Here is a 14,279-nt window from a genome sequence, read left to right as displayed (position 1 = left end):
GGCTCTACTGCACACGAGTACACCGCGCGTCTAAACATATTGCATGGTGCGGAGATCCCTCAAGGATATCCTAAATATAGCATCACAAGTGTCTAAACCTAGATATTTTTGTCACGAATTTCAGAGTATGTCCAAATCTGTCGGTTTGTGCGTTCCACGGATGCTCCTCTTTGTTCTCTCATTCTTCCGTGAGTAATTGCTACTACCTTTAGCACCGCAAGGTCAAGTTTGGCATGAAGAATGTATATTCAAAGAGCAAACAATGCTATTATGCTCCGTTCCCCTGGTTTAAAGCATTTTGATGGATAGTTGAGTTAGGTTGTTCTGACACGGCAATGCCTTTGGTTCACCTTTTCAGCTGATTCTTCAAAAAATAAAAGGAGACCACACAGCACGGTTTTGCTTTGACGTGCGATTTTAAACATAGCTTCTTAAAATTACATTTTATTAATGTTGAAAAACAAAATACACTATAGAAATATAAAATATACCAATTGTTCATTATATATATTGCATTGATAAAACTAGCTTGGTAGAGATGTTAAATAAACCACTTTATATTCATGTGTATACCCCACTGATAAAACTAGCTCTGAAGTGTCATCGTCATTATATATACTGCATTGATAAAACTAGCAAGAAAGAGGTATCAAGTAAACCATTTTTTATTCATTATATATACTGTACTGATGGAATTAGCTTGGGAGAGATATCAAATAACCCATTTATATTTATTATAATTTCTGCAGTGATAGAACTAGCTAGCTAGAGATATTAAATATACCACTTTATGTTCATTATATGTACTGCATTGACAGAACAAGCTTAGTAAAGATATCAAATATACACCTTTAATTCCATTACAAATACTGCATTGATAAAACTAGCTTAATAAAGATATCAGATATCCCACTTTATATTTATTATTGATACACTGCAATGATACAACTAGCCAGGTAGAGATATCAAATATACCACTTCATATTCATTATATATACTGCACTGATAAAACTAGCCAGGAGGAGATATCAAGTAAATCATTCTATAACCATTATATACAATGCATTGATAAAACTACCAAGGTAGAAATACCAAATATACCATTTTCTGTTCATCTAATATACTGCAATGATAAAACTATATCAAATATACCACTTTCTGTTCATTATATAAATGCATTATATATTCTGCAATCATAACACTAGCCAGGTAGAAATATAAAATCTACGACTTTCTGTTCACCATATAATGCATTGATAAAACTAGCTTGGCAGATATATCAATGTATCACTTTCTGTTCATTATATAATGCATTGATAAAACTAGCTTGTGAGATATATCAGATATACCACTTTCTGTTCATTATATAATGCATTGATAAAAACTAGCTAAGCAGATATATGAAATATACCACTTTTCGTTCATTATATAATGAGCAATATCGAGCTTGGCAGATATATGAAATATACCACTTTCCGTTGATTATATAATGCATTGATAAAACTAGCTTGGCAGATATATCAAATATACCACATTCCGTTCATTATATTATGCATTGATAAAACTAGATTGGCAGATATATCAATTATACCTCTTTCCGTTTATCATATAATGCATTGATGAAACTAACTTGGCAGATATATCAAATATAACACTTTCCGTTCATTACGTAATGCATTAAAAAGACTAACTAGATACAATAGAGAATCGAGAAATTAAACAACGTTTATGACAGTTTGTCCTACATAGTTTTTTCTCCTTAATATATTCCCATAAGTCACAACATAAAGCAATAAAATGTTTTTGGTTTTAGTTTCAATCATATCGTAAAAACGTAAAATCAATTGCCCTTTTTAATAACTTTCCCCTTAAAACAAGTTACAATTGAAATTCATTGAGCGTTTACTCAGATGCGTAAGCAAGCCAGAGTTCAATGTGACCCTATATTACTTATTAATATTTGACATGTTCTAAACAAATGTAAATATATAGTATGTAATTAACCACAGAATCAATTACCAGTTGCCATAATTGCTTGATGAGAGTACTATTATCTGTATCGAAACGTCGCATGGAAAGAATAAATACTTTCTTGTACTTCATAAGTCAATCCTGTTGCAAAAGTATACACGGTTGTATTTAATGCTGTATAAAAATAAAAATGCATAATTCAAATGGATGCCTAGGTAACATTTGATATACTTTTGAAACATACGAGATGGCGTAATATGCCTTCAATTTATGACCGAGTTCTGTGGCCTGCAAATGAGAAGACAATATATGCGTCGTTAAGCGTCAGTTTACAGCGCCGTTGTATATCAACACAAAGGACACATGTATATGTGTTCCAACTCGTAACTGGAATAATGGTACGCACATTACAAATAGAAACAAATATTCTCGTAAGATATCTCAACAGTTTAAAATAGAAATGTAAACAAACATAACAGCCTTGAAACAAACTTTAAATTAAGATAATGTCTTTTCAGACAAACGAACTTAAACTTTCTTGCAATTGCTCCTTAAGAAACCCAGAACAGAAAGATACAAACAAGGCTACAAGGTTAGGAAATGAATTGCATCGATTATGGGTCATAGAATATATGCAAAAGCAATTATGAAGAAAGAATTGGAACGTTTCAATTTGGAACGCTAATCCATACAACATTTGTCCAATAATGACTTTACAGGACCTGGAATGCTCTCTGATAGTAAACGTCTGCGAACACTGACACGCTCATGATAACGAGTACTCACCGTTAGTAAGCTTGTGTCGAAACGTTTTACTCTCACTCTTGGTATTGATGATTGTGCGAGGGGAACTGCATGGCCAACTGTCCACCAGGATACAAAGACTAGCCACTGGACAAAGACAAGGACCAAAATAGTCTTGAACACCATGACTCTTCTTCAAACACAAGGCTGGTCTCACACACACTCGCTCTTTTATCATACCAATTGTCTTATATTATGATACTACTCTCCCACGTGGTCCAAAAATATCCAATAAATACGTAGGCGGTATATAATACTTTCTCACTTCTCTGACACATATCAAAGTTTGAAGAAGGACTGGCGCTGTGAGGACGACGTGTCGCAAGACAGCGAGCGTCGGGAGAAGAGGCCGGGGGCTCTGTACCAGCGTTAAATAGCACAAGCCAAGGAGGTTCCTCGTCTACAATGCTGCAAAAAAACAGGGCTAATATCCTACATCCCCCCAATGACTGACTCTCAATTGTAAGGATGAAAAAAGAAACAGTTCTTGAAGTGATCACGAAGTGCTTGAGCAACTCCTTCTTGTCGAGTGTTCATCCTTGACTATACCTATATGAAGACACTGCGTCCCAGTATTGACGTAGGGTTGAATCCTTTCATGTACCTAGCTGAAGAATATGGGTGATTAACTGAACCTGAGTGACGTACATGGCTTGTTTTGGAACAAAAATGTTTCTGTGTGGTGCTCTTTCATGTTTTACCTTTTTGGACATCAAAATTATGTTAGTAGAAAAAAGGTTCATTGTAGTTTGGCGTGGTTTGGAAGCACAGGACTTCATATTGAAAGATTTGACGCTATGTATTTTTCGAACACATTTGTCAAAGGTTAAGAATTTCTAATGCATCGTTTGATGGTGCTTATAATAAATGGTCATTTCAACAAATATCTTTATTTAGTATTTTCTTCTGTGTGCCATTTAAACAACATATAAACAGATTAAACATACACGTCGTGTAGCTTGTAGTGGGACTGTTATGACATTGGAATTAAAAAAAAATTTGTCCCAAAGAACAAAAACAAACCTATTCAAGAAAAACTGAACAATCCAAGCCTTCCTTGGAAGCATACCGATTTGTTTCGGGAATGCAACATATTCTTATGAAATGTAGGAAATACTCTGTTCTCACGAATGGAAGGAAATGCTATTCTCATGAATGGGAGTTAACGCTGTTCTCATGAATGAAAGGAAACGCCACCCCATGAATAGTAGGACATATCCCCTTCTCATGCAGGGAAGAAGCGCTCTTCACATGAATTGACATAACACCATATTGGCCCAAACTGAAGGAATGCAACTTTCGCTGGAATGTAAAAGATAATATTGTCATCATGATAGAGCGAGCGAGTGAGTGAGTGATTCGGGTTTAACGTCACTTTTAGCTTTATTCCAGTTATATCACGGCGTGTCAGCTTAAGCTTAATGTGAGAGGAAAGCCCGAAGTGATGCAGGTCTCAAACGTTTACCACTTCGGTGAAACCTACGAGCACGGGTATGGTGCTGACAAATCTAGAAACATAATCGGGGCGGATTCGTACCCACAATCATAGGTTTCTTGTGCGTCCAAGGGACGCAACTCTGCACAGTGAATCGCGGCGCCTTAGACGGCTCGGGCACCCGTGTCCCCTCATCATGATAGAAATACCGACAATGAAAGAATAAAATTATTATTATGAATGGAAATAAAACACGTTTCTCATGAATGAGGGAATACAAAAAACGTCATTTCAACGAATGGGAATAACGCAGCATTCTAACGAATCAATTGAAGTACTGCGAGATTAGAACTTTCAAAAATGCACACTTTTGTCACAGTGTGATATCCGTTTTTGTTAATATATACTTTGATTTATTGGTATATTTGGAGACCACATACATGGTCCCTGGTATATTATAGTATATTCGTCTTAACTTTCATCGGTTAAACTGCTGTGATTGCTTATCAGTCGACCGCCGCCGTGGCATACTGGATAGAGCGTCTGCCTGAAGAGCGGAAGGTCGTGGGTTCGATCCCCGACCGCGTCATACCAAGAGACGTTAAAAGATGATACTTGTTGTTACCCTGCCTGACGCCCGTCATTAAAGGGATATAACTAGTCGGCTCGAAGTCAGTATACTGTGTCTGAGTTGGGTATTCATGTTAAACTGCGGCATGGTATCTCAGTGGGCTAGCACTATAAAATCGGCATCAGTCCGGACTAGTTCAAGCAGCGACACACACACACACACACACACACACACACACACACACACACACACACACACACACACACACACACACACACACACACACACACACACACGTGCAAACGTTAAACCCCATTTCACCTCCAAGCCTTAACGTATAACAGCTTAAGTCAATAGAACTCCTAATCCTGTGTCATGGTCGATCATTACAGAATGTCACTCGGAGGAAACGCCCTGAGGGTGAGCATGAGTTGGACTCAGCGTTGTGCCTGTGATGTCAGAGCGGGTATTCTGTTCTTTTTGTATTTATTGTTGGATGGTTTAAATGTAATGCATTAAGAATTCGGGAACGGCGTTTTCATTCGCTACAAGGGTCAATTCCCTCGAGGCATCCATCGTCATGGATGGAATTAATACAGAACTAAATAACTGAAAAGAGAAACTCAAGATTCTTGTGAAATTGAATTTAACTTTCCTTTCAGTGGAAGGAATATTTTTTTAAATATATGAATCGACTGGATTATCTCCTTATAGTCCAAAGCCCATTGTTTGCTTTGACAAGACATGCGTTCGTGGTAACGCTAGGATCGCTTTGTGCAGGAAGTCATTGGATGTAACAGGAATGGAGCGTGTGTCTGGTTGACACTTCTGAACATTGATCGCTGATAAATACCGGCTGATCTGTCCAGTCAAGCTGTTCCGTTTGGTACACGTTCTATAAGCGTGGGGCTCCCGATGCCTGGCGCTCGGTGGAGTTCCGTTCAAAATTGGCCTCGCTGTAAAGCGCAGCGCCGTAGGGTTTACCGGTCCACTCTGGGTTCTGAATATCATGAATGATTGGCGTAGAGCGTTTCGTACAGTTGCTGCCTTGCGACACAACACAGTCTTCTATGTGGATTGGGAACTCAAACTTGTGTTTCGTCAGCGGACCACAATTCGAAACACATTTTCAACGTAGTCATTTCTGTTTCATAATGAGTGAGGTGAGATAATATAGAGACGTCCATGCACGTGTGTGTGCGTTTGTGTATGTGCGTCTGCTTTTACTTATCCGGAATGACGCCGGTTTAATAGTGAAGAAGAAGAAGAATATTTTATTATAGTGTCACCCGCTTCACATATAAAATGACAAGGCAAGAATGTAAAAACTCAAAATGGCCTACGGGACACTAAAAGACTCATAAAAACAATGTTTTATATATATATATACACACCGCATTAAATAATAATTATGAAATAACATTCATAATATCCCTCGTCTAAGCAACCTTTCTACACACAACCACATCCATTCCCACATCCAGTCCTTCACTCACAGCAGCTTACTCAAACCAAACGCACCCGCTCACTCAATCACATCCAAACCCTCATTGACAACTGTTCAATCACATCCGAACCCTCACCCACATCGTCACACAGCACTCTCACCCACACCCTATTCCTCAAGCATACCCTCACCTGTACCCATTCCCGCATCCATACCAACTCCCTTATCTGCATTATCAACCACGCCCTCAATCGCATCCACATCCCGTCCCACTTCCACAAAGAAGCATCAACAATGTACAAAGACACTAACAAAGTAACAATCCACTGTCACATATACACACTCCCAACTTAACAACACACATACACATACAATTAAACCCGACAGTACGAAACAAACATACAGCACAACCTTACGGGTCAGTCATCCCAACTCGCAGCATCTCCATACAACAACGATAAAACACAGCAAAACAACAGTGAAAATGATAGGAATTATCACATGTATACAATTACTCAATATATAATTTCATATTTTCTTCTCTGAGACAATTAGAAGATAAATGCAGCAAGTGGTTTAACCAGATCGTCGCACTGCATTAAGAATACGGTTTGGTCTGCAGGAGACATGGTAATAAACGAGGGGTTAATAAGGGATACTTTCTGCCAATGATTAAGTCTTAGATCTCTATAACAGTCACACGTTACCAAAAAGTGAACTTCATCTTCAACAGTTTGGCCATTACATAATTTACAGACGCTTTCAGAAACAGGCAAAGTTCCACAGCGAGGTATAGCTAAAGTGCTTCGTCATGGTCTAACCAGAATATGACGTACATAAAAAGAAAGTTTCAGTGTATTTTTAAACAATCTAGACGTTCTCAGCTTATTACCTTTAGTATGGACAGTGTCATTCCAAAGTCCATAAAACCAGTTTTTAATAGTGCTAGCCCACGAAGATACCATGCCGCAGATGACATAACCACTTCATTCAAACAGATTATACTGACGCCGAACGACCACTCATTGTTTTATCCCCTTAGTGCCGAGTGCCAAGCTACGAAAGACTATTGGTGCCACTTTTGAAGCATAAATTTATATATTTTTAATCGGAATTTTGTGTTATTTCAATAATTTTCTCGAAATGTCGAATTTTTCTCCTTATTTGGAATATTTTCTCGTCCTCTCAAAAGCTCGATATTTTAACTTTTCTCGTTGCTTCGATTACTTTCTCGATATTTCGATTATTAAATTCTAGTTGCTACAAGTCTTTCCTCGTAACTTTGACTATTTACTCATAATTTCGATTATTTTCTCGTTGTTTTAAGTTAATTTCAAAAACTCGAAATTTCGAGTTTTTTGTCGTTACTTCGTTTATTTTCTCTTTATGTCATTTATTTTCTCGAAATTTCGAAATAACCTTGAAATAATGAAAAACTTATTGAGGTTACGAAATTTCGAGTTTTTTAAATAAGTGATGTACTACTTCCTTCATATCAATATAGGTAATCTCTCTTGGCTTGACAGATTACTTTAGTGATAAGACAAAAAGGGGTGATCCTTACCATTCTTGAGTAGTACACACCTAAATCTATAACTAGAACTACAACAATAACTACACCAACTAAGCATACTACAACAGCTACAGTCCTGTGTAGATTCCAGGTGAGAATTGTTCAGCAACCCATGCTTGAAAGAGGCGACTAACGGGATCGGGGGGTCAGGCTCGTTGACTTGGTTGATGCATGTCATCGTATCCCAATTGTGTAGATCGATGCTCATGATGTCAACCACTGGATTGTCTTGGCCAGACTCGAGTACTTCCTGACCTATTGCTGAGTGCGGCGTTAAACAACAAACAAACGACAGCTGCAGAAGTTGATTTAAAATTAAATGTCTGGCGACTGGTAGCTATTTCCAATGGGTTTTTTAATAAATACATAACAACAATAAATAACACCTATGTGTGATCTACAACTTATGCAGATGCCAAGGTTGCCTCGCAACCAGATTATTTTGAACATCAAGTGTTGAGACAAAGCACAACGCCCTAGGTATGAATGATTAGTCATTGCTTATATTTGAAACAAGTCAACATGAATGCTCTGTTGCCACAACTTTTACTCATCCTCCTACTACTACTACATCTACAACTACAACAACTACTACTACTACTACTACTAGTAGTAATAGTTGTTGTAGTTGTAGTAGTTGTAGTAGAAACGGGAGAATTCCCATTGAAACTACGAGTGATTCCAGTTCCAGTATTCCAGTTATATCGAGGCGTGTCAGCTTAATGTGGGAGGAAAGCCCGAAGTGATGCAGGTCTTAGACGTTTACCACTTCGGTGAAACCCACGAGCACGGGTATGGTGCTGACAAACCTAGAAACATAATCGGGGCGAACCGGGATTCGAACCCACAATCATGGTTTTCTGGCGTGCCCAAGGGAGGCAACTCTGCACTGCGATTCGCGGCGCCTCAGACGACTGGGCCACCCGTGCCCCTGAAACTACGAAGTAAGCAGGCAATATTACTATTCTTGGGATGAACATCAAACCTGAAAAAATAGGGCAAGACAAAAACACCCGAGATGAAGCCCTAGCTCGGAAAAAAACTCACTTAAGCAATCTGGTATATTAGTATGTGTACCCATCTGAAGTCACAATTGTGATGACATTCAGCCACCAGAAAGTCACTACAAAGGGTTACACCCTCCATGGACTCTGAAAACTCCCACAGTTGACACTATTTTAACATCAGAAGTCACGCAAAGGGAAACCCCAACCCTACTATGATCAGTCGCTATCAATAAATTCAAACTACCTGGGACAGCTGGGCCCATATGTCCACTGTTGGATCCAAGAATCCTATCAACAACACAGCTGCTTACGTGATCTATATCCGTAGCTTTAAACCCCATGCTCATTCGGCTGAGTCAGTAAATTGGAGGCAATTCATTATGCACTCAAACTCATACCGGAACTACTGGAAGCAAAGGCAGTCCTTCTATCCTACTCGCCAAGTGCACTACAAGCGAACAGCGGCAGCAACTCAAACTCGAGACCAAACACTTAACTAACATTTAGTCTCTGAAATGAACATATCTTACAGAAAAAAAAAAACAGTTGTTAAATTATCTTAATAAAATATAATAAAAAGAATCCCTGAGACTCTTTCAATTTTCAAGTACTGCAGTTATCTAGGCTTGCCAAATATAATAGACTTGCATAGGCTTTATTGGATATATTTGTTTCAGGGTCTGTATGACTAACCAAACACAGTCAATAATAATCTGACTATTATACAAAACTTTCCGGAGAGCGGAAGGTCGTGGGTTCGATCCCCGACCGCGTCATACCAAAAGACGTTAAAAGATGGTACTTGTTGTTACCCTGTCTGGCGCTCGGCATTAAAGGGGTAAAACAAGCACTGGTCGGCTCGGAGTCAGTATACTGTATCTGAGTCGGGTATTCATGTTAAACTGCGGCATGGTATCTCAGTGTGCTAGCACTATAAATCGGCATCAGTCCGGACTAGTACAAGCAGCCACACACACACGTGCATGCACGTCGCTATTTAAGTGCAATAATCTTGGACGCGACGTTAAACCCCATTTCACATCACCTCACCGATTGTCGCGGGTTGGTAAATACTCGCAAATAATTAAGTGATTGGATTTGTGGTTTGCGGAAATTTTCGTTTTAAGTTTTGCCTATATGAGCCATTCCAGGTGATTGGAAATATAATGATGTTTGTTCGCCAAATCTATGCTTGAGATAGTACAATTATGCTAGAGCAGTCACCACCACTAATGTTATATTTTCTCACTTATGGATATGCTCCATTTCCCCACAATCCATGTTTGCTTTGGTAAGAATTAACAAGAGGAAGTTTTGTGGGGGACATATTTCAGGGATAGATCCTCAGTGTCTATATTTCACCAACTAGCCAAGGCGAGGTTATTCACTCATTTGAGAGTGAGGAGTTAATTAACTCCCGGGTGTTGATTGGTCACAAAACGGGGCCCAAAATATCAAAATCCTCTCTCAGATAATTTCACTGCCTACAATATACTTATATACATTGGTTATCAAAGGCGGGGGTCCAAACAACCTGGTCATTAGCAAATAATATGAGAAATAAGCAGATGTGCTCTTAGCATGGGCAAATACTGGTATAAGTTATAATGACCAACTTAATATAGGATCACAAAGTGTGTAGTACAACAATATATAAAAAATCATTGGAGGTAATACTCTGTTTGATTAACATTTGCATTCTCAAGGAAAAAGAAATATTAATGACATACTGAAAGGACATGGTGAACATTTGACGAACAATATTATGATATATTAGGAACATATTTAATTGGATGGAATGATACGCATTTGCTACACTTTATATTGTATTTTTTTTACCAATTTTCCATGGTTTCAGTTTAGAACACATCAAAGAATTATAGCAGCAAATAAATGTTTGAAAATGATCAAACGAAAAACTGATGATTCGTGTGATTTTTGCCAATCATCAGATGAAACAATACGTGCGAAGTTGGAAATAAACATTCAAAAACATTTAAAGATAAACATTTCCTAAGAACAGTGAATGATTATTGTCATATATGTGGCATAAATATATTTGATCACATCCAGCAGATAATATGATAGGTATCTTCACCTTTTTCCTTCTCAGCTTATCGTTACTCTCGATGGTTACTTAGCTTAAACCTTCATTGGACTGTTTGACTATTACAAAAGGTAAATACCCTTTGTTGTTTTAACTAAGTGTGGGGTTATTGGGGTGTGGGGGGGTTGACATGTAGTTTTTGGGGGGGAGACAATCCGACACACTAGTGCACCGGAGTATACCCAGATCGTCTAATTTCCTAAACCAATTAATACCCACATTGTCTAATTACTGGTCAGCCCAAATTGCCTAATCTGTGTGATCACTAATCCATGCGCTCTCCCGGCCATGTTGAGCAACGGTGAAGTCATAGCTTATTAAGCTTTAAACCAACACTGCCCTTAAGTGGGAATATTAGCGTTGTATAGCTTGCGTGTATGATCTGCGTGTATGACTTTGTGAAACTGATCAAGAGAGAACAGTCTGTGACAGAGGTGAAGTTGGCACAGCAAAATGGACATCAGCGTGAGCCAAGAAAGAAAAGAAAGTACATCGCCATTGACCAACGGTTAAGAAGGGCTAAAGACAGTTTGCATGCTGGTCCCATTTCAATCATGGACTATGTTGACCTGATTGCTCATAATCTTGGTGAATGAAACTATCTGGTGTGCATCTGGAAATCACATTGATCAATCAGAGACACTAAGAGACACATAGTTTTTGATAGAGGCTACTTGTTATAATATGTTGTTGATTAAAATATGTATGATTATCTCTGGCTGTCTTGTCATCCCTTCATTCAGTAAAGTGGACTGTTCCAACTACCCACATTACCTAATTATAAAACTCATCCAGGGATGGCATACCCACATCACCTAATTTTATTTTGGTACCTTGTGGGGAGAAATTAGGCGCTCTTGGAGGACACCAGTGCACCCAAAATCTCCCGTGAGTATCCTAAATACATACCGTGACCCTAATGGGATGTCCTAAATTCTTTGTTGAGCTGTAGCGAGATCTAAGATGTAGTATTAATGAGATTGGTGTGCAGTGATGCGCATTTAAGTAAAAGTGGCATTGTTGTTTGGATACTTTCAAAATGACACTTAAGTAGGGAACTTTATATTAATATAAATTTATAATAATACTCCTTGATACTAGCTTTATGGACATTCACTGTACTTGTCATCACTATTTTGCCTTTCACGCCTCGTGGAATTTGTTTCGGGAGATATTCGAGACTGATAACTTTTTGGCGTTGACTCTTTAAAGCATCTACAGAACATCACTTAAACGTCGATGTCTCTGCAGAACTTCACTTAGCTTTGTTGTCTCTACAAAACTTCACTTAACTTCGATGTCTCTACAGAACCTCAATTAACTTTGTTGTCACTACAGAACTTCACTTAACTTCGATGTCTCTACAGAACTTCACTTAAACTTTATTGTCTCTACAAAACTTCACTTGAACTTCTTTTGCCTTCACAGACATTCACTCTAATGTGAATGTTTTTTTCCAATGGTAATAAATCTCAAACAATCTCGATCTTCCCCCAAACAACACCTGAAGTATATACATCACTGGGCATTCAACATCGAAAGGCCAAAATAATGTAACTATGACATGTTTTCTGCCTTGCGGCATGGACCGTAAATATCGACTCACTCTATGTTACATTCTCCAAGGTCCGGCAGACAAATACAATCGCTACGGTCGCTACCTGGTTTATTTACTAGATAACAAAGGTCGTATAACAAACAGTCATGCTTCCCTTGACTCAGTCGACAGTGTTAATGTACAGATACCTGTTGCGGGTGCTACCAGTACTGCATGCCATGCTCACCCTTTTCGCGAGCACCTGGTGACATCACTGACTTTCAGTGATCTATTCCCATAACTTTCAACGTTATTTTGCCTTTCAAATTATTGTGACAATTATAGATAAAGTATTCCTTTGTTAAAAAATTACAATGTAGGTTAATTGTGTATAACAGTTTTCTTTGTTTGCTGTTTAACGCCGCACTCAGCAATATTCCAGCAATGTGACGGCAGTCTGTAAATAACTGAGTCTGGTCGAAACAATCCATTGATTGACATCATGAGCATCGATCCACGCAATTGTGATACGATGCCATGCACCACCCGATCCCGTTAGTCGCCCTTCACAAGAAGCATTGGTTGCGGAAAACCAATTCTAACCCGGATCTTCGCGGGGGTAATTGTTACGTGTGTAACCATCTCTAAAAATATAACCATTTATCACTATATATTATATCTAAAATAAACGCCAACAGATAGCATATACTATTAAATATTTATAGAATTCATTCAGTAGCGTATATCGAGCACTTTTATGGTTCATCACACATATATCAGATGTCAATAAGCTTTTCAATTTACTGTTGTAATATGCGGCAAGGATAGTGAAGCAAATGTTTGTGTTCGAATTGTGTGGTTTGTATGTAAGTGAACCTTAACGTATTCTGTGATTCCACCTTGAAACCTAGGAATTAGATCAAGGACGAAATCAACAACATTTATATACATTATTGTGTTCGTTGACCCAAATCCAGATTGTGTTGAGTCACTATGGGGACCTTGGGTGGTGACTTTGAGCTGTAGTACGAAGGTGTGTCCTTAAGACTGGATGCTCACCTTGAGTCAGGTGCGACATCATGTATCTTAGTGAGCTAGCACTATAAATCGGCATCAGTCCGGACTAGTACAAGCAGCCACACACACGTGCATGCACTTCGCTATATAAGCGCAATAATCTTGGACGCGACGTTAAACCCAATGTCACCTCACCTCACCTTTCCGATTATTGTTATTATTATTTTGTGATTCCCATACCAATGTGACGTCATGAGGCAGATGTGAAGATGACTACATATACGGTTTTATTTGATGTTGTTATTAATAGAAGAAACACAATCCTTTCCATATTCATAAGAAATCTCACAAGAGTCCATTGTACAATTTCGACCCCTCACAAACACATGCACGGGCAAGTCAGTTCTCTATCTGAAAAACATGAAAGCATATGGTACTAGTTAAAACATTGTCACTGATGCGTCAAATGTGGAAATGTCCTCCGCATGTCTGCCTTTAAACCTTTGGAAGCTTTACTGAGGCTTTGAGTGTCGTCACCTTGTTCAAACAAATTCTGAGAAAGCTGAGGACATGCTCGATTGTACTTTAAAGTTGTGAAATGTAGACATTAAACAATAGTATGAGACTGTATCACTTTCATTCATTAACAAATATTGACAAAAAATCTTTCATTCCTCGTAGCTCGTCGATTATTCTCAACGTCACAACAAAATGGTTACACATTAGGGGGACAAATCAGCTGCTTAAAAGTTGAACTTTGGATTGTTTGTGCGCACGATCCTCATGCTTCCCCCCTACCCAGTAACTAGT

This window comes from Haliotis rufescens, unplaced genomic scaffold (genome assembly GCF_023055435.1).
Source record: "Haliotis rufescens isolate VD_foot unplaced genomic scaffold, xgHalRufe1.0.p SCAF_6, whole genome shotgun sequence".
In the NCBI taxonomy this organism is placed as follows: domain Eukaryota; kingdom Metazoa; phylum Mollusca; class Gastropoda; order Lepetellida; family Haliotidae; genus Haliotis; species Haliotis rufescens.
Note: the sequence above shows the minus strand (reverse complement) of the source record.